Below are 21275 nucleotides of genomic sequence, written 5' to 3'. Positions count from 1 at the left end.
TCTCTGAGCTAAAACAGTAAGCAGATAGATGGAATCAATCTTAGAGCTCACCCCATCTTTTTTTTTTTATGGATCTTTATTGGTATATAATTGCATCATAATACTCGGTTAGTTTCTGTTGTATGACAAAGTGAATCAGCCATATGCATACATACGGCCCCATATCCCCTCCCTCTTGAACCTCCCTCCCACCCTCCCTATCCCACCCCTCTAGGTCTTTGCAAAGCACTGAGCTGATCTCCCTGTGCTATGCTGCTATTTCCCACTAGCTATCCATTTTACATTTGGTAGTGTATATATGTCGATGCCACTCTCTCACTTCGCCCCAGCTTCCCCCTCCCTCTCCATGTCCTCAAGTCCATTCTCTATGTCTATGTCTTTATTCCTGCCCTGCCACTAGGTTCATCAGTACCATTTTCTTTTTTTAGATTCCATATATATGCGTTAGCATATCGTATTTGTTTTTCTCTTTCTGACTTACTTCACTCTGTATGACAGACTCTAGGTCCATCCACGTCTCTACAAATGACTCAATTTCATTCCCTTTATGGTGGAGTAATATTCCATTGTATATATGTGCCACATCTTCTTTATCCATTCCTCTGTCGATGGACATTTAGCTTGCTTCCATGTCCTGGCTATTGTACATAGTGCTGCAATGAACATTATGGTACATGACTCTTTTTGAATTATGGTTTTCTCAGGGTGTATGCCCCATCTTAAGAACACAACAAAAGGTCATCCACATACTAGATAAGAATAGAATCACAAGGAAGTTTAGATCCTTGAGGTTGTGGTTGAAAACTTATGAAGAATAGGAGGGTACTTCAATAACACTTTTGGCCATAGTAGTCCAAGTATATTTTTGATTTTTCCAGGAGAACGTAAACAAATATTGATTATTTTGACCTAAAGGACCACTAAAAGAAGAACACGGATTTACTACTGTAGAATTTTAGCTTCAGGAGCCACCAAAAAGAAAATAATATTTGGCCTTGGCACTACAGGGAAGCAGGGAATAGCTATCCTCGTGTCCGGGACAAGTACGTACAGTTGTCACTGGGTAATCCTGCGGGACCCCGTGGATACCAAAATCCAGGGATGCTCGAGTGTCTTACACAAAATGGTATAGTGCTTGCAAATACTACACTCCTGTATACTTTAAATCATCTTTAGATTATGACAATACTTAACGCAATGTAAATGCTGTATAAATAGTTGCCAGTACGTGATAAATTCAAGTTTCAGATTTTGGAGCTTTATGGACTTTTTTTTTTCAAAATTTTTTTTTTTTTTTTTTTTGCGGTACGCGGGCCTCCCACTGCTGCGGCCTCTCCCGCTGCGGAGCACAGGCTCCGGACGCTCAGGCTCAGCGGCCATGGCTCACGGGCCCAGCCGCTCCGCGGCACGTGGGATCCTCCCAGACCGGGGCACGAACCCGCGTCCCCCGCATCGGCAGGCGGACCCCCAACCGCTGCGCCACCAGGGAAGCCCCAAAATATTTTTGACCAGGGCTAGGCGGAACCTTGGCTAGGCGGAACCCGCGCTTGGCGGAGCCGAGCTAGGCGGAACTGGCCTAGGCGGGACCCGTATCGTTTCCGGTGGATCATTAACGGGAACGATACGAGTGTTCTTCGGCGTGCTGCAAGGTAAGATGAGTCCTCTCTCTATTTTGGCTGTTGTTTGTAGTCCGCCTTTAAGTCTCAGAGGCCGTTGTGAAAATTTGAATTGGCGGTTAGGTGGGGCAGTGTTAACCTTGAAGGGCCCAGCCCCGGTAAGCTTACTAGAATATGTTGCCCACGGGAAGTCTGGCGCCTCTGAGATTTGCAATGTGAGCTTGGTTTAGGTATACTGACATTGGTAAGTCACTGTCCAAATTAGCTGTGCCATTATGATGAATAGAAGGCCCTCAGGGACTTCAAGAAAGGAACTATTAGCATATTTAGTTTGGCAATTCAATTTGCACAGTAAACCACTGCATATCAGTTACCAGGTGTGTGATCATTAAGGAGGAAAACATGTTACTCGGTTAAAGACCCGAGGGTGATGGTTATGGCTGGGACACAAGGCGTGCCAGGATTGTTAGAGACACCCACCACTGAGTATTCTAATAGTTCTGTGCTGCGTTTTAATATATTCTAAAAGTTCACTCCAGAAGTGAGGTTGTATAACAGTGGTAGGATTTCAGGTGGATATTGCATTACCTGTATCAATAAAAATTTTGCAAGTTTTCCCTTTAATATGTAGAGAAGGGGCTTCCCTGGTGGCACAGGGGTTGAGAATCCGCCTGCCGATGCAGGGGAAACAGGTTCGTGCCCCGGTCCGGGAAGATCCCACATGCCGCGGAGTGGCTGGGCCCGTGAGCCATGGCCATTGAGCCTGCACGTCCGGAGCCTGTGCTCCGCAATGGGAGAGACCACAACAGTGAGAGGCCCACGTACCGCAAAAAAAACCCACAAAAAAAAAAAAAAAACAAACCCAACCTTTAAAAAAAAAAAAAATGTGGGTAATATTTAGAGAAATTTCTACTTGTAAGTTTAGAAGTAAAGCAGGAAATTGGGTGCTCAGTTCCCCTTGGAGCACCTTTACTGACTTTTCACTTCATTTTGTTCCTGTAGTTTCTTGGCTAACACAAGATAATTTTTTTTCCAATGCATTTTTGTTTACAGTAACTACTCATGAGTTCATCAGATGACGGGGCTTTTCCCATATAGAATGACTGAGGCAGAAGTATCTAGCTGGGTTTTGTTTTGTTTTGTTTTCTGTAAAAGAATAAATGTATCCTGAGACTTACTCTGTTTCTGTTTCAAGCCTTTTTCAAAATATTCAGCAAGGTATTTGAGGCCTGGTAAAAGGCTATTTCCCATTCTAGTTTTTGCTTTCATATTAAATTCCCTCTTTGTAGCTTAAGACTATTGATAAAAGGTGAGAAGAAAGCTGGGGTCACATCTGCCTCAGGATCTACTCCTAAATTCTGCTTAAATAGTAGAGAGCCTGTCCTTGAAATATCAAATAAACTTATCCGTGCTTTGCTACAAGACTATATCATAGTCCATTCTGTTTTCATAGGAAAGTCTGTGGGGATAGCCACCAAAAGACTGTGCTCAATATTTCAAGCTCTTCTAAACCTCTCTAGATCCCTTTTTAATTAGAACTCTATTCAGTTACCCTTGTGATCTTCCCATTCTGCCTCATTCTCTTAATTTTCTGCACCTGAGTTTCCATAATGTATTAATTAATTGTTGTATATCTGGAAGCCCTGGATTATTGGTTTCTAAAGTTATCCTACATTTCTCTGCAAATTTGGTTCTATCTTATATAGACTTTGGAAACTATTTGACAGTGGCTTTCAACTCATAGTGAGACCTTAGCTTAAAACCAACCACAAGAGGTTTTTCCTGTTCTGAGGGCAGTTTAAAGAGTTAATTGAGCTTTGGGGGTTTCTGTCCAGCTAGGCCGGAAGGGGAGAGTGCCAGAGAGCGAGCAGGAGTAGAGAGAAGTGAAGGTGTATAGTATGGTAGAAAAGAATCATAGGATAAAGACTAGTAGGTTCATTTTGTAATTTGAGGGAATCAAAAAGGGAGATAGTTTTATGTTTTTCACATTTGCTTTGGTGGAGAATTTTTTTTTTTTTTTTTTTTTTTGCGGTACGCAGGCCTCGCACTGTTGTGGCCTCTCCCGTTGCGGAGCACAGGCTCCAGACGTGCAGGCTCAGTGGCCATGGCTCATGGGCCCAGCCACTCTGTGACATGTGGGATCCTCCCGGACCGGGGCACGAACCCGTGTCCCCTGCATCGGCAGGCGGACTCTTTAACCACTGCGCCACCAGGGAAACCCTAGTGGAGAATTTTTTTAAGGAAACAACTTTGGATCTGAATTTCTTTTAACCACTTCCTTATGCTAATCAAAATTTGCAAAAATTGGATATTTGAAATTTTGTTCCCTTTTTGGTTCGAAGGTGACTCTCAAATGAACGCTTTCGATTATATCAGAAAGTTTCTCTGGAGTGATTACTGTAATTCTAAATTATCCTTGGTGAATTATGTCATTTAGAAAGCTAAGCTCATGATTTGCAGTTGTAGTGGTAAAAATATGAGAACTAGATAACTGACCCAGAGGGAATGCAGTTATATATATGGATGGAGATAAACCCAGAGAGTCTGGGAACGGTTAGTCAGAGAGGGTGGTTTGTGAACCTCATGACTCTAGCCCCACAGCCTAATGGCCAGGCCATCTCTGATTAATCACAGAGGGTGGAAGAGCTTGGAGAAATCTTTCCCAAACTGGACTCCCATGGGCAAAACAAGTGAAGACTGAGGAAAGTCCTCCTAGATTTGGTAAGGAACCAGGACACTTCGTTCAAAGGATGAGTTCTGGTAAGAAACCACTGAAATTCTCAGTTTCTTAGGGCCAGTTTGATGAAGGGAGTTATTGGGACCTCTGTTCCTCCTTTTTTTTTTACATCTTTATTGGAGTATAATTGCTTTACAATGGTGTGTTAGTTTCTGCTTTATAACAAAGTGAATCAGTTATACATATACATATGTTCCCATATCTCTTCCCTCTTGCCTCTCCCTCCCACCCTCCCTATCCCACCCCTCTAGGTGGTCACAAAGCACCGAGCTGATTTCCCTGTGCTATGCGGCTGCTTCCCACTAGCTATCTATTTTATGTTTGGTAGTGTATATATGTCCATGCCACTCTCTCACTTTGTCACAGCTTACCCTTCCCCCTCCCCATATCCTCAAGTCCATTCTCTAGTAGGTCTGTGTCTTTATTCCTGTCTTGCTCCTAGGTTCTTCATGACATTTTTTTTTTCTTAAATGGATAAAGAAGATGTGGCACATATATACAATGGAATATTACTCAGCCATAAAAAGAAACGAAATTGAGCTATTTGTAATGAGGTGGATGGACCTAGAGTCTGTCATACAGAGTGAAGTAAGTCAGAAAGAGAAAGACAAATACTGTATGTTCCTCCTTTTTTCTATGAACTTTCCTCTTATAGATGTACAACCAAAATTACAAGGACAGATAGAAACAAGTAGTTGTAATAAGGCAGTTTGCGCCAAGAATATATATATATATATTTCAAATATGAGCAGACAGTAAAGAATTCCTAAAATGGGTTCCTTTTTCCTAGAAGTTAATCTCAGCATTTTGGAAGCTGACCACCAGAGTGTTTTGACTGAGTAGTTTTGGGGGTGGGGCAGGGTTAAGAATGTGCATTTCTAACAAGTTTCCCTGGCAGGAGGTCAAGGGGACTCAGAGTAGCAGTGACCTAGTCAAGGGTCTTGGGCTACTACAGTAAGGAGATCTAGAATGGCTGTTGGTAGGAACTCCAAGACTGTCAAACACTGGCTCCCTGGAAAAAACAAACAAACAAACACTAAAATAATCTACTGATAAGACAAAGCTGAGTTTATTTTTACTATGGTGAAAGAGAGCACTGCTTAATAGAGTCTTGGATGGGGATATATATGAGCGTTTGGAGTCAAGTTTAAGGTAGATCTTTTAATACAGGTGTTTGATTAGGATTGGATAAGTATCAAAATCATGATATAATAGTTTAGGATTTGTAGACCCAGCAAGAAAAGGATTTTTAGGCAAGGGTTTTAAAGAGCTGTGAGGAGTAAACAGATGTTTGATGCTATTTATTGAAGAGTTGAACAGTTTGATATTCATTTAAATGGTGTTTGGGAAGTTCCTGGAATAAACAATGAAGTTATTTGCAACTTTTATCTTCCTGGGCAAGAGATTCTTAGAATAGCAAAACCATGTTGATAAAGATAGTGAAATACTAAAGTTATGTTAGTGAAGATGGCCTAACAGTAAAATAACATTAACAGAAACAGCTGTGCAGGCATAGATTATGTAGATATATTTTCATACTTCTCAGAATATTGCATATACACAAAATGTCAATACCCCAATTGCATATGCAATTGTCATATTATTGATAAAAATGGACTGCATACTTAGCAATATCAATATTAAAATCAACCAGTAAGCATACAGTTCATCGGGTTTAAGTAAACATCTTCATTCTGTCTTTATCTTACACATCATACAAATATTTATTGAAAATTACGCTGTGATTTTTATATTTTGAGTCCAAGAAAGCCTCATGTTAAGGGAAAGGAATGGAATAGGTAATTTATTTTGCCAGGGGTGAGAGGTGGGGTGAGGGGTAGGAAGGGTAGTCTTATTTTACCAAATCAAACTAAAAACAAAATGCACAAATATGTTTGACTTACTTTTGGATATAAAAAATTTTAGTGAAGCAGGTGGGATATTTAAGAGAAGTCCCAGTAAACTTGAATTAAAGGAGAAAATGGTTGTCAAATTTATGGGAAAGAAAAGAGCTATTATTGATTAAGTGGACTCTTTAGACCAATATTAGATCTTCTTTCTAAGCAATGCAATCAATAAATTTAGGCTTGCTTTCAGATAGTGGTTCTCCAGGTGTTGTCCCCGGACCGTCAGCATCACTGTCCCTGGGAACTTGTTAGAACACAAATTCTTGGGCCCCACTTCAGACCTAATGACTCAAAACTCTGGGATTGGGCCTGGAAATCTTGTTTCAACAAGCCCTAATAATGATTCTGATACAGGTTCCAGTTTGACAGCCCCTACTGTAGGAGAGAGTCAAATTGCACTGAAACACAGATCACCACGTTTCTTCTGAATGTTTGGGGCCCCAGATACTACCTTGGAACTTCTTTAGTAAAGTCAACTGAGGCTGTGAGAGTTATATTAACAAATTATAACAAATATAGTAATATTAACAAGTCATAGTTTACAGATGTTTTTAGAGCTCTCTGAGGGCCCATAGAGTTAGAAAACAATTGTTTTAATTTTATTAAAAAGTTAAAATCATGACTCTCATACAAAAATAAAATGAACACATTTCAAAAATTCTGTGTAACTCACTAAATCAACAAGAGAACCAAAGATATTAAAACCATGCAGTTGAATATTTCAAACTGAAGCAAAAGCAACAAGGTTAAGACTAGGGATTTGTAATTGAGAAATACGTGGGTACACAAATTTATTTATTTATTTATTTATTTTGTGGTACGTGGGCCTCTCACTGTTGTGGCCTCTCACTGTTGTGGCCTCTCCCGTTGCGGAGCACAGGCTCCGGACGCGCAGGCCATGGCTCACGGGCCCAGCTGCTCCGTGGCATGTGGGATCTTCCGGGGCTGGGGCAAAAACCCGTGTCCCCTGCAGCGGCAGGCGGACTCTCAACCACTGCGCCACCAGGGAAGCCCAGTACACAGATTTTTTGAAGGAGAAAGTATAGATATGAAAGAGTAGATATCCAATACATTTAAAGAACGTATAGATCAAGAAAAGATGTGACAGTTGATTAGGAGATCATTAGAAACTTTAAGAGTACATTTTTAGTAGGGTACTGAAGGTATATGCAAATCACAGGGGGGTCATCCAATTATGACTAACTGAATAAGGGGATCATCAGAAATGATCTGTATTAACTCATTTAAGAAGTGTAACTGTAAAAGGGGACGAGAAATATAACATGAAGCATAGAGTAGCAACGGAGACATATAACTTTTCTTTAAGATGGGATCTCCGTTTCAGAGGGTGTTCTTGCCTCCAGTGAGGCAAGAATGTCATGAAGGGGCTTCCCTGGTGGCGCAGTGGTTGAGAGTCCGCCTGCCGATGCAAGGGACACGAGTTTGTGCCCCGGTCTGGGAGGAACACACATGCCGCAGAGTGGCTGGGCCCGTGAGCCATGGCCGCTGAGCCTGCGCGTCCGGAGCCTGTGCCCCACAACAGGAGAGGCCACAGCAGTGAGAGGCCCGCGTACTGCAAAAAAAAAAAAAAAAAAAAAGAATGTCATGAATTAAGGTTTGGGAATGACAACTTTTTTTTAGTAGAACTCCAAGTTTTCCTTCATGTGTATTACAAGGTGATACCTTAGATAAGCCAGGTTGGGTGTTTCTAGTGCTGTCCGCATCTCCCTTACATCAGAGATATTCTGGGCCTTGAGCCACTTCTTTCTTTCGTTGACAGGTGCAGAGGGCTGAGCTAATCATAGCCTCTAGTTCAAGTCACACTGTTGCCCTGCCTGGTGCCAGATCCCTCTCCTGTTTTTATCTCTCTGATTATTCCCTTTTATCACCGTTATCCACCCCCCTTTCTACTCCCCCTACCACTAAGGCAGAGACTGCAGACTCCAGTCCCAACTCTGCCCCTCCCCAGCCAAAGACATTTCCAAGGCCAGCTCTTCTCTGCGAGCCTGTTCCTTCAGCTCGAAGTGAGGATGAGGCTACCTGACTTACCTCTTTCTCAGGGTTTTAGGAACCTAATAAGATAACGACTGTAAAGACATTTTTAAGCTATAAAGCTCACATGTATGGTTTTATCTCAGAAATCATCTGTGCTATGAAAAGTTGTGGCTGTTTTGATAAGGCCACTTTTTGAAGTTGCCTCATGTAGGAGAAATCTGATTCCAAGCTGTTATGGATGGAACTGTGTTCTCTCAAAATTCATATGTTGAAGCCCTAACTTCCAATGTGACTATATTTGGAGATAGGGCCTATAAGAAGATAATAAAATTAAATGAGGTCATGAGGGTGGGGCTTCAATCCGCTAGGACTCCTGTCCTCATAAGAAGAGTAAGAGACACTAGAGAGCTCTCTTTCCCCACGCATGCACAGAGAAGAGGCCATGTAAGGATAGAGAGAGAAGCTGGGAAGAGAGGGCTCACCAGAAACCAACCCTGACAGAACCTTGATCTTGGACTTCTAGCCTCTAGAACTGTGAGAAATTAAATTTAAGATGTTTAAGCCGCTCAATCTGGGTATTTTGTTATGGCAGCCCTAGTAGACTAATACATTCCCTTTATCAGAAACTGTTTCCTTCCCCTTCTCCCTTTTGATTTTTCTTTCTCCCATATGAAAGCTCAATTTAAAGAAGTCATCTCAACATCATTCAAACTAAAGTGTAAATGACAAATAGACCTTGAAATGTTCCCTTTCTCTGGGCTCTCATGTCATTTGAATTTAACATGGTCCCTACCGTAAGTCTCAGGATTGGAGATCTAGGTAGATGGCCAGGTACCAGGAGGGATGTGGGTGTACATTGGTCCTCCCTGAGGGGTCCCTGTGCATTAGGCCTCCAACTCTGGTGCTTGCCCTGGAGCCTCAGGCCAAAGGACAAGATATGGACCAGAAAGCTGACTTTTGTTTCTTGGCACAGTGGGGATAAAGTGCCAGACCCAGAGGTAGGATGCCAGGGTCCCTGTTGGAAATTTTCCCCCATCATAGGAAAACTCCAGTGTTGCCCTCCCTGCCCCCCCCTCAATTTTCCCATCATCTTATTTTTAAGAAATCTTCAACTGAAAAGGAGAAATGCTAAACTCCAGCTACAGGTTTTATATGGTAATAGGAACCCAACTCAAAAGGGTTTTAAACATAAAAGACTTTCTTGTCTTGAGTATTGGCAGATCCAGGAGGAGAGTTGGCTTCACGTTGATTTAATGGCTTAGGTGTGTCACCAGGGACCCAGTCTGTCCTCCCGCTCTCTTTACTTCCCTCAGCGTCAACTTCATTCTCAGACATGCCAGCAACCAGAAGAAAAGAAGAGTGTATTTTCCTTTAGCTTTTTCTTAGGAACCAGAAAACTCCTCAGGAGCCTCCCTGGACAATTTCCTTTCAAATTTTGGTTTTCTATAAATAAAGAAGGCTGCAAGTGGGAATAGATGTCAAGTAGTGACTAACAATATCCACTGCACTGCACTCTGCTTCTAAGTTTTTATCAGACTGAGAGTCAAGCACAATGAATGGCAATAGACCGGGTGTATTGGTGTAAGCTCTGTGCTGATCAGGATATTACAGCCACCTCCAGCAGTGGAGCTATGATGAGATCAGTGGCGTGAAGAGAGATTGAACTATCCAAGGAACACAGAACAGCTGTGCTTGAAGATTCACAGCCGCTCCATAACCCAGCTAACCCCTGTGACTATGCTACTTATTTTGGTCTCCAATTTTTTTTTTTTTTTTTTTTTTTTTTTTTTGCGGTACGCGGGCCCCTCACCGCTGTGGCCTCTCCTGCCGCGGAGCACAGGCTCTGGACGCGCAGGCCCAGCGGCCATGGCCCACGGGCCCAGCCCCTCCGCGGCATGCGGGATCCTCCCGGACCGGGGCATGAACCCGCGTCCCCTGCATCGGCAGGCGGACTCTCAAGCACTGAGCCACCAGGGAAGCCCCTCCGCTTGTCTTTTTATATTTTATTTCTATTCTGTTCAGTACCTACCCACTGGCTCTCTTTCTTATTTCCCTGTCCAGATTCCATTCAGAGACAGTTTGTGTGGCCTGTCCGGCAGAACCTTTTGCTCTTGACATCTGTCCTGAGCATGCCTAGCCTACAACCAGGTTGCTCTTAGGCCGGGTCTGTCTTTGTTTCCATCACCAGAGATCTTGAGACAGAGCAGGAATATTGCCATATTCAGTGTAGTCATCGCACCTTTCTCTTTTAAACTCCAAGAGCAGGTCTGTATTTAAATTTTCTTAAACGTGGTAACACCAAAAGAGAAAAGGATGTTATGGTCCAAATAAAAGTCGAATGTCATAATCTTTTTTTTTTCTTTCTTTCAATCCTTACAACTACCTGGAAGTTTGCTATTATTTTTATTTATTAACATCTATTTTTTTAAACATCTTTATTGGAGTATAATTGCTTTACAATGGTGGGTTAGTTTCTGCTTTATAACAAAGTGAATCAGCTATACATATATAGCTGATATATAACCCCATATCCCTTCCCTCTTGCCTCTCCCTCCCACCCTCCTTACCCCACCCCTCTAGGTGGTCACAAAGCACGGAACTGATCTCCCTGTGCTATGTGGCTGCTTCCCACTAGCTATTTATTTTACATTTGGTAGTGTATATATGTCCATGCCACTCTCTCACTTCGTCCCAGCTTACCCTTCCCCCTCCCCGTTTCCTCAAGTCCATTCTCTACGTCTGCACCTTTATTCCTGTCCTGCTCCTAGGTTCTTCAGAACCTTTTTTTTTTTTCTTACATTCCATATATATGTGTTAGCCTACGGTATTTGTTTTTCTCTTTCTGACTTACTTCACTCTGTATGACAGACTCTAGGTCCATCCACCTCAATACAAATAACTCAATTTTGTTTCTTTTTATGGATGAGCAATATTCCATTGTGTATATGTGCCACATCTTCTTTATCCATTCATCTGTCGATGGACACTTAGGTTGCTTCCATGTCCTATTGTAAATAGAGCTGCAATGAACATTGTGGTACATGACTCTTTTTGAATTATGGTTTTCTCAGGGTATATGCCCAGTAGTGGGATTGCTGGGTCGTATGGTAGTTCTATTTTTAGTTTTTTAAGGACTCTCCATACTGTTCTCTATAGTGGCTGTCTCAATTTGCATTCCCACCAACAGTGCAAGAGGGTTCCCTTTTCTCCACACCCTCTCCAGCATTTATTGTTTGCAGATTTTTTTTTTTTTAAATAAATGTATTTATTTATTTATTTTTGTCTGTGTTGGGTCTTTGCTGCTGCACGTGGGCTTTAGTTGCGGCGAGCGGGGGCTACCCTTCGTTGCAATGTGTGGGCTTCTCATTGCAGTGGTTTCTCATTGCGGAGCACAGGCTTTAGGCGCGTGGGCTTCAGTAGTTGCGGCACGTGGGCTTAGTAGTTGTGGCTCACGGGCTTATTTGCTCCACGGCATGTGGGATCTTCCCGGACCAGGGATCGAACCCATGTCCCCTGCATTGGCAGACAGATTCTCAACCACTGCACCACCAGGTTTGTAGATTTTTTGATGATGGCCATTCTGACTGGTGTGAGGTGATACCTCATTGTAGTTTTGATTTGCATTTCTCTAATGATTAGTGATGTTGAGCATCCTTTCATGTGTTTGTTGGTAATCTGTATATCTTCTTTGGAGAAATATCTATGTAGGTCTTCTGCCCATTTTTGGATTGGGTTGTTTGTTTTTTTGATACTGAGCTGCATGAGCTGCTTGTAAATTTTGGAGATTAATTCTTTGTCAGTTGTGTCATTTGCAAATACTTTCTCCCATTCTGAGGGTTGTCTTTTCGTCTTGTTTATGGTTTCCTCAAAAGCTTTTAAGTTTCATTAGGTCCTATTTGTTTATTTTTGTTTTTATTTCCATTTCTCTAGCGGGGGGTCCAAAAGGATCTTGCTGTGATGTATGTCATAGAGTGTTCTGCCTATGTTTTCCTATAAGAATTTTATAGTGTCTGGCCTTACATTTAGGTCTTTAATCCATTTTGAGTTTATTTTTGTGTATGGTGTTAGGAAGTGTTCTAATTTCATTCTTGTACATGTAGCTGTCCAGTTTTCCCAACACCACTTATTGAAGAGGCTGTCTTTTTTCCATTGTATATTCTTGCCTCCTTTGTCAAAGATAAGGTGACCGTATGTGTGTGGGTTTATCTCTGGGATTTCTATCCTATTCCACTGATCTATATTTCTGTTTTTGTGCCAGTACCATATTTTCTTAATTACTATAGCTTTGTAGTATAGTCTGAAGTCAGGGAGCCTGATTCCTCCAGCTCCGTTTTTCTTTCTCAAGATTGCTTTGGCTATTCGGGGTCTTTTGTGTTTCCATACAAATTGTGAAATTTTTTGTTCTTGTTCTGTGAAAAATGCTATTGTTAGTTTGATAGGGATTGCATTGAATCTGTAGATTGCTTTGGGTAGTATAGTCATTTTCACAGGGTTGATTCTTCCAATCCAAGAACATGGTATATCTCTCCATCTGTTTGTATCTTTAATTTCTTTCATCAGTGTCTTATAGTTTTCTGCGTACAGGTCTTTTGTCTCCTTAGGTAGGTTTATTCCTAGGTATTTTATTCTTTCTGTTGCAGTGGTAAATGGGAGTGTTTTCTTAGTTTCTCGTTCAGATTTTTCATCATTGTGTATAAGAATGCACAAGATTTCTGTGCATTAAGTTTGTATCCTGCTACTTTACCAAGTTCATTGATTAGCTCTGGAAGTTTTTGGTAGCATTTTAAGGATTCTCTTTGTATAGTATCATGTCATCTGCTAACAGTGACTCTTTACTTCTTCTTTTCTGATTTGGATTCCTTTTATTTCTTTTTCTTCTCTGACTGCTGTGGCTAAAACTTCCAAAACTATGTTGAATAATAGTGGTGAGAGTGGACAACCTTGTCTTGTTCCTGATCTTAGAGGCAATGGTTTCAGTTTTTCACCATTGAGAATGATGTTTGCGGTGGGTTTGTCATATATGGCCTTTATTATGTTGAGTTAAGTTCTCTCTATGCCTACTTTCTGGAGGGCTTTTATCATAAACCGGTGTTGAATTTTGTCAAAAGCTTTTTCTGCATCTATTGAGATGATCATATGGTTTTTCTCCTTCCATTTGTTAATATGGTTTATCACATTGATTGATTTGTGTATATTGAAGAATCCTTGTATTCCTGGGATAAACCCCACTTGATCATGGTGTATGATCTGTTTAATGTGCTGTTGGATTCTGTTTGCTAGTATTTTGTTGAGGATTTTTGCATCAGTGTTCATCAGTGATATTGGCCTGTATTTTTCTTTGTGACATCTTTATCTGGTTGTGGTATCAGGTTGATGGTGGCCTCCTAGAATGAGTTTGGGAGTGTTCCTCCCTCTGCTATATTTTGGGAGAGTTTGAGAAGGATAGGTATTAGCTCTTCTCTAAATGTTTGATAGAATTTGCCTGTGAAGCCATCTAGTCCTGGGCTTTTGTTTCTTGGAAGATTTTTAATCCCAGTCTCAATTTCAGTGCTTGTGATTGGTCTATTTATATTTTCTATTTCTTCCTGGTTCAGTCTCAGAAGGTTGTGCTTTTCTAAGAATTTGTCCATTTCTTCCAGGTTGTCCATGTTATTGACATAGAGTTGCTTGTACTAATCTCTCATGTTCCTATGTATTTCTGCAGTGTCAGTTCTTACTTCTCCTTTTTCATTTCTAATTCTGTTGATTTGAATCTTCTCCCTTTTTTTCTTGATGAGTCTGGCTAATGGTTTATCAGTTTTGCTTATCTTCTCAAAGAACCAGCTTTTAGTTTTATTGATCTTTGCTATTGTGTCCTTCATTTCTTTTTCATTTATTTCTGATCTAATCTTTATGATTTCTTTCCTTCTGCTAACTGGGGGTCTTTTGTTCCTCTTTCTCTAATTGCTTTAGGTGTAAGGTCAGGTTGTTTATTTGAGATGTTTCTTGTTTCTTGAGGTAGGATTGTATTGCTATAAACTTCCGTCTTAGAACCACTTCTGCTGTGTCCCAAAAGTTTTTCGATCATCCTGTTTTCATTGTCATTTGTTTCTAGGTATTTTTTGATTTCCTCTTTGATTTCTTCAGTGATCTCTTGGTTATTTAGTAGTGTATTGTGTAGCCTCCATATGTTTGTATTTTTTACAGTTTTTTTCCTGAAATTGATATCTAGTCTCATAGCATTGTAGTTGGAAAAAATACTTGATACGATTTCAGTTTTCTTAAATTTACCAAGGCTTGATTTGTGACCCATGATATGATCTATCCTGGAGAATGTTCCATGAGCACTTGAGAAAAAGTGTATTCTGTTGTTTTTGGATGGAATGTCCTATAAATATCAATTAAGTCCCTGTTGTTTAATGTACCATTTAAAGCTTGTGTTTCCTTATTTATTATCATTTTGGATGATCTGTCCATTGGTGAAAGTGAGGTGTTAAAGTCCCTTAGTATGATTGTGTTACTGTCAGTTTTCCCTTTTATGGCTGTTAGCATTTGCCTTATGTATTGAGGTGCTCCCATGTTGGGTGATAAATATTTACACAGTTGTTATATCTTTTTGGATTGATCCCTTGATCATTATGTAGTGTCCTTCTTTGTCTGTTATAGTAGTCTTTATTTTAAAGTCTATTTTGTCTGATATGAGAATTGCTACTCCAGCTTTCTTTTGATTTCTGTTTGCATGGAATATCTTTTTCCTTCCCTTCACTTTGTGTCTGTATGTGTCCCTAGGTCTGAAGTGGGTCTCTTATAGACAGAATATGTACAGGTCTTGTTTTTGTATCCCTTAAGCCAGTCTGTGTCTTGTGGTTGGAGCATTTAATCCATTCACATTTAAGTTAATTATCAATATATATGTTCCTATTACCATTTTCTTAATTGTTTTGGGTTTGTTATTGTAGGTCTTTTCCTTCTCTTGTGTTTCCTGCCTAGAGAAGTTCCTTTAGCATTTGTTGTAAAGCTGGTTTGGTGGTGCTGAATTCTCTCACCTTTTGCTTCTCTGTAAATATTTTAATTTCTCCATCGAATCTGAATGAGATCCTTGCTGGGTAGAGTAATTTTGGTTGTAGGTTTTTCCCTTTCATCACTTTAAATATGTCCTGCCACTCCCTTCTGGCTTGCAGAGTTTCTGCTGAAAGATCAGCTGTTAACCTTATGGGGATTCCCTTGTATGTTATTTGTTGCTTTTCCCTTGCTGCTTTTAATATTTTTTTCTTTGAATTTAATTTTTGATAGTTTGATTAATATGTGCCTTGGCGTTTTTCTCCTTAGATTTATCCTCTATGGAACTCTCTGTGCTTTCAGGACTTGATTGACTATTTCCTTTCCCATATCAGGGAAGCTTTCAACTAATTCCTTCAAATATTTTTTCAGACGCTTTCTTTTTCTCTTCTTCTTCTGGGACTTCTATAATTCGAATGTTGGTGCGTTTAATGTTGTCCCAGAGGTCTCTGAGAGTGTCCTCAATTCTTTTCATTCTTTTTTCTTTATTCTGCTTTGTAGTAGTTATTTCCACTATTTTATCTTCCAGGTCACTTATCCATTCTTCTGCCTCAGTTATTCTCCTATTGATTCCTTCTAGAGAATTTTTAATTTCATTTATTGTGTTGTTCATCGTTTGTTTGCTCTTAGTTCTTCTAGGTCCTTGTTAAACATTTCTTGTATTTTCTCCATTTTGTTTCCAGTATTTTGGATCATCTTTACTGTCATTACTTTGAATTCTTTTTCAGGTAGACTGTCTATTTCCTCTTCATTTATTTGGTCTGGTGGGTTTTTGTCTTCTCATTTTGCTTAACTTACTGTGTTTTGGGTCTCCTTTTTGCAGGCTGCAGGTTCATAGTTCCCATTGTTTTTGGTGTCTGCCCCCAGTGGCTAAGTTTGGTTCAGTGGGTTGTGTAGGCTTCCTGGTGGAGGGGGCTGGTGCCTGTGTTATGGTTGATGAGGCTGAATCTTGTCTTTCTGGTGGGCAGGACTGTGTCTGATGGTGTGTTTTGGTGTGTCTGTGACCTTATTATGATTTTAGGCAGCCTCTCTGCTAATGGGTGGGGTTATGTTCCTGTCTTGCTAGTTGTTTGGCATAAAGTGTACAGCACTGTAACTTGCTGTTCATTGAGTGGAGCTGGGTCTTAGCGTTGAGGTGGAGATCTCTGGGAGAGCTGTCGCTGTTTGGTACTACATGGAGCCGGGACATCTCTGGTGGACCAACGTCCTGAAATCGCCTCTCCCACCTCAGAGGCACAGGCTGGAGCACCAAGACCCTGTCAGTCACACAGCTCAGAAGAAAAGGGAAGAAAAGAAAGAAAGAAAGAAAAATAAAATAAAATACAATAAAATAAAGTTATTAAAATAAAATAAAATATTACTAAAATTGAAAAAATTAAAAAGCCATAAAAAAGAGAAAGAAAGAAGAGAGCAACCAAACCAACAAACAAATCCACCAATGATAACTAGTGCTAAAACCTATACTAAACAAAAAAACAAAAGAACGGACTGGTAGAACCCTAGGACAAATGGTAAGCGCAAAGCTATACAGACAAAATCACAGAAAGAAGCATACACATACACACTCACAAAAAGAGAAAATGGAAAAAAATATATATATCTATATACATAAAAAAAGGAACAGAGCAACCAAATCAAAAAACAGATCTACCAATGATAATAAACTCTAAATACTAAACTAAGATAAACATAAAACCAGAAACAAATTAGATGCAGAAAGCAAACCCCAAGTCTACAGTTGCTCCCAGAGTCCACTGCCTCAAATTTGGGATGATTTGTTGTCTATTCAGGTATTCCAGAGAAGCAGCGTACATCAAGTTGATTGTGGAGATTTAATCTGCTGCTCCTGAGGCTGCAGGGAGAGATTTCCCTTTCTCTTCTTTGTTCACACAGCTCCTGGGGTTCAGCTTGATTTGACCCCGCCTCTGCATGTAGGTCACCTGAGGGCATCTGTTCTTAGCCCAGAGAGGATGGGGTAATAGCAGCTGATTAGGGAGCTCTGGCTCACTCAGGCCAGGGGGAAGGAGGGGTACGGAATGCAGGGTGGGCCTGCGGCGGCAGAGGCCAGTGTGATGTTGCACCAGCCTGAGGCACGCCGTGTGTTCTCCCACAGAAGTTGTCCCTGGATCACGGGACCCTGGCTGTGGCGGGCTGCACAGGCTCCCGGGAGGGGAGGTGTGGATAGTGACCTGTGCTTGCACACAGGCTTCTTGGTGGCTGCAGCAGCAGCCTTAGCGTCTCATTCCCGTCTCTGGGGTCTGCGCTGATAGCCGCGGCTTGCGCCCATCTCTGGAGGTCGTTTAGGTAGTGCTCTGAATCCCCTCTCCTTGTGCACCCTGAAACAATGGTCTCTTCCTCTTAAGCAGGTCCAGACCTTTTCCCAGACTCCCTCCTGGCTAGCTGTGGCACACTAGCCCCCTTCAGGCTGTGTTCACACAGCCAACTCCAGTTCTCTCCCTTGGATCTGACCTCCGAAGCCTGAGCCTCAGCTCCCAGCCTCCACCCACCCCAACGGGTGAGGAGACAAGCCTCTCGGGCTGGTGAGTGCTGGTGGGCACTGATCCTCTGTGCAGGAGTCTCTCCGTTTTGCCCTCTGCAGCCCAGTTGCTGCACTCTCCTCCGTGGCTCCGAAGAGTCTGCAGCAAGAGAGATTACAGATGATAGTACATGAAAATCACTTAGAACCATGCCTTCTATATTGGAAGAACTTAATATTAGTATTATCAGTATTGCTCAAAATTGTCAGTATCTCAGTAATTGCTGGATTTTCAGACTTTAAATTTTTATGAATGTATCCCCATGTACTTAGGTAGCTGCTTCTTTTCCTATTGGTTACTACCCAGATCCATGTAATACTGAAATAGACAGATGTGTGACTTTCTTCTGTGCCTGAAACATGCCTGTCACAGCTGTTATAGATGCCCAGCTTTCTTTTTTCTGTGTTAATGCAGTGAAAGGGCTTATATATATTAATTTTTATGTTTCAACAGGTAGAGAAAAACCATACCTGCGTAAAATATTAAAGTCATCTTGCCATTATTCAGGAATGTTCACTTTTCCATGTTGACCATCAAATGCTTTCCTGTCCCGGTTTGCTCACTAGCAGCAGTGGCTGGGTTAATTGCCTAGTCTAGTTGATGCCTTACTTTTTAACACTTTTATGCTCACTTATGAATGCATTGTATATGTAGAAGAACTGCTGCAAATTTCTTGGCTTTTTGTATAAAAAGCCAAGAAAATGAAATTTCCTGAGGGCATCCCTTCAGAACAGACCAAAGCTGCCATCTGCTTCTGCCTGATTATAGCTGACCACTCTGAATGAATTATGGTACCTAAGAACTACGTGTGTCTCTCTCAGTTTTCCTTCATAAATATTAAAGAAATTTATTTGGAAATTGGAATACCATATCTTGTATGAATCTTTTCCTTTTCCTTTTTCTTTTATGTTTTCCATATAAATAGCATTATTTTAAGAAAATTCTAAAGAGACTTATGAAATATTGCATTAGAAGTTTAAATCTTATCTAATGAAGTAAAATATATCTTGACATCCACTTTATTTATTATTATTATTTTTTAAATTAATTAATTAATTTTACTTATTTATGTTTGGCTACGTTGGGTCTTTGTTACTGCGTGCGGACTTTCTCTAGTTGCAGTGAGCGAGGGTTACTCTTTGTTGCGGCATGCGGGTTTCTCATTGTGGTGGCTTCTCTTGTTGCAGAGCACGGGCTCTAGCCACACGGGCTTCAGTAGTTGTGGCTTGTGGTCTCTAGAGCGCAGGCTCAGTAGTTGTGGTGCACGGGCTTAGTTGCTCCACGGCATGTGGGATATTCCTGGACCAGGGCTCGAACCCGTGTCCCCTGCATTGGCAAGTGGATTCTTAATCACTGTGCCACGAGGGAAGCCCTTGACATCCACTTTAAAGTTGAGCACAGAGTTGTATTATAGTTTTCCTTGAAAGACTCCATTAAAATAATGTAAAGGGGTATTACAAACCCCTTTTACTAAAGGGGAGTTACAAACCCACAAAAGTGAAAAGAATGAAAAGGAAGCTAACAGTAGATGAAAATTGTCAACCAATGTATGGTGTATTAGAGTTCTCCAGAGAAACAACCAATAACATATATATGTATATATTAAGAGATTATTTTAATGGATTGGTTTATGTAATTGTGGGGTCTGGCAGGTTTGAAATCTATAGAGAAGAGCAGCAGGCTGCAAATCAGGCAGGAGTTGATGTTGCCGTTTTGAGGCAGAGTTTCTCCTTTGGGAAATATGTTTTTGTTCTCAAGCCCTACTACTGCTTGGATGAAGTTCACCCATGTTATGGAGGGTAATCTCATTTATTTAAAGTCAACTGATTTGTAGATGTTAACCACATCTACAAAATACTTTCTCAGCATCACTGAGACTAGTGTTTGATTAAATAACTGAGTATGATAGCCTAGCCAAGTTGACCCATAAAACTGACCATTGCATATGTTGACTGACGAAGCAGGGAGGGGAAAATTGTAAAGGAAATGACTATAGCCCAGAGGGCCTGATCATTCTCCCTATACTTAAGAAAGAAAGGAACAAATATACACAGACACACACACACCTGCTCCTATGCCTAAGCACAAAACACTTAGAAGCCAGGAAACTACTGCCCCATGTCACAATCTGTGGTAGATGGACCCTAAGTGATCCTCAATGATCCCCACTTTCTAGTATTTACATTTTTGTGCAATCTTCTCCCCCTGAGTGTGGCAGGACCTGTGACTTGTTTCTAACTACTTGACTTTAACAGAGGTTGCAGGATGTCACTCTTGTGGTTATGTTACATTATATAAGCCTCTTTTCCAAGAAGACTCACTCTAGATGTTCTCGTTTTGGGACTGGTGAAGTGAGAAACCATGTTGAGGAAGCCCATGAAGTAAAGAATTAGAAGTGATCTCTTGCAGCTGAAGGTGACCTCTCAATGAGTTCTTCCAACAGCCTGAGTGTGCTTGAAAACAAATTCTTTCCCAGTTGAACCACCAGATGAGAACTGTCTTTATTCACAGCTGGCATGATCTTCTATAAGGAAAATATGAAATCAACAAAAAAGCTACTAGAAATAGTGAGTTTAGCAAGGTTGTACAATCTAAGATCAGTTTACAGAAATCAATTTTATTTCTATCACTAAATAACAAAAAATTGGAAATTAAAATTTAAAAATTACCATTCAACATTGCATAACAAATATAAAATGCTTAGGGATCAAATTGACTAAGGTTGTGTAAGATCTGTGCACGGGAAACTACAAGACATCACTGAGAGAAATTAAAGAAGATCTAAACAAATCGGGAGATATACCATGTTTGTGAATCAAAAGATGCAAATATTTTAGGTGGCCATCCTCCTTAAATTAATCTATAGGCTCAGTGCAATCTCAAATACAATATCAGCACAATTTTTCTGTAGAAATTGACAAGCTGATTCTATTGTAAAATTCACTATGAAAAAGAAAGAGAGCTTCTTCTTGACTCCAAATCTTATTAAAATGTATAATAATCAAGACAGTGTGATATTACATAATGATAGACCAATAGATCAATGAAACTGTATAGAATCTAGAAATAGACTCCTACGTATGTGGTCAATTTAAAATTCACTGGTGAAAGGACAGGCTTTGCAACACCTGGTGTGGGAAAAATTGGATATACATATGCAAAACAAATGAACCCTGAACTGTATTAAAAAATTAGCACGTAATGAGTTATAGTTCTGAATCTAAAACCATAAACTAGAAAACCTCTAGAAGAAAGCATGCAAGAAAGGAATATTTGCAACATTGAGTTAGGGAAATTTCTTTTAGACATGACACCAGTAACACAATCCATAAAAGAAAATATTAGGAATTTAAAGTTTATCAAATTTAGGACCTACTGCTCATATAAACACTGTGGAGGATAAAAAGAGTAGCCACAAAGTGGAACACAATATTTGTAAGTCACC

At 40.5% G+C, this 21275-nt stretch overlaps 1 long non-coding RNA gene across 1 annotated transcript in view; it reads left to right on the top strand.

Annotated features, from left to right (window-relative positions):
* Window positions 1–4262: 4262 nt before the first annotated feature.
* LOC132436870 (uncharacterized) overlaps window positions 4263–21275 on the top strand; it is a 134627-nt gene continuing 117614 nt past the window's right edge. Inside the window, exon 1 of the long non-coding RNA XR_009521903.1 lies at window positions 4263–4337. This is a non-coding gene — a long non-coding RNA (uncharacterized lncRNA). The remainder of the gene's footprint in view (window positions 4338–21275) is intronic.

Source organism: Delphinus delphis, chromosome 14 (assembly GCF_949987515.2).
Source record: "Delphinus delphis chromosome 14, mDelDel1.2, whole genome shotgun sequence".
NCBI lineage: Eukaryota > Metazoa > Chordata > Mammalia > Artiodactyla > Delphinidae > Delphinus > Delphinus delphis.
The sequence above is the reverse complement of the archived record's forward strand: the minus strand, read 5'-3'. Positions and strand labels throughout refer to the sequence as shown.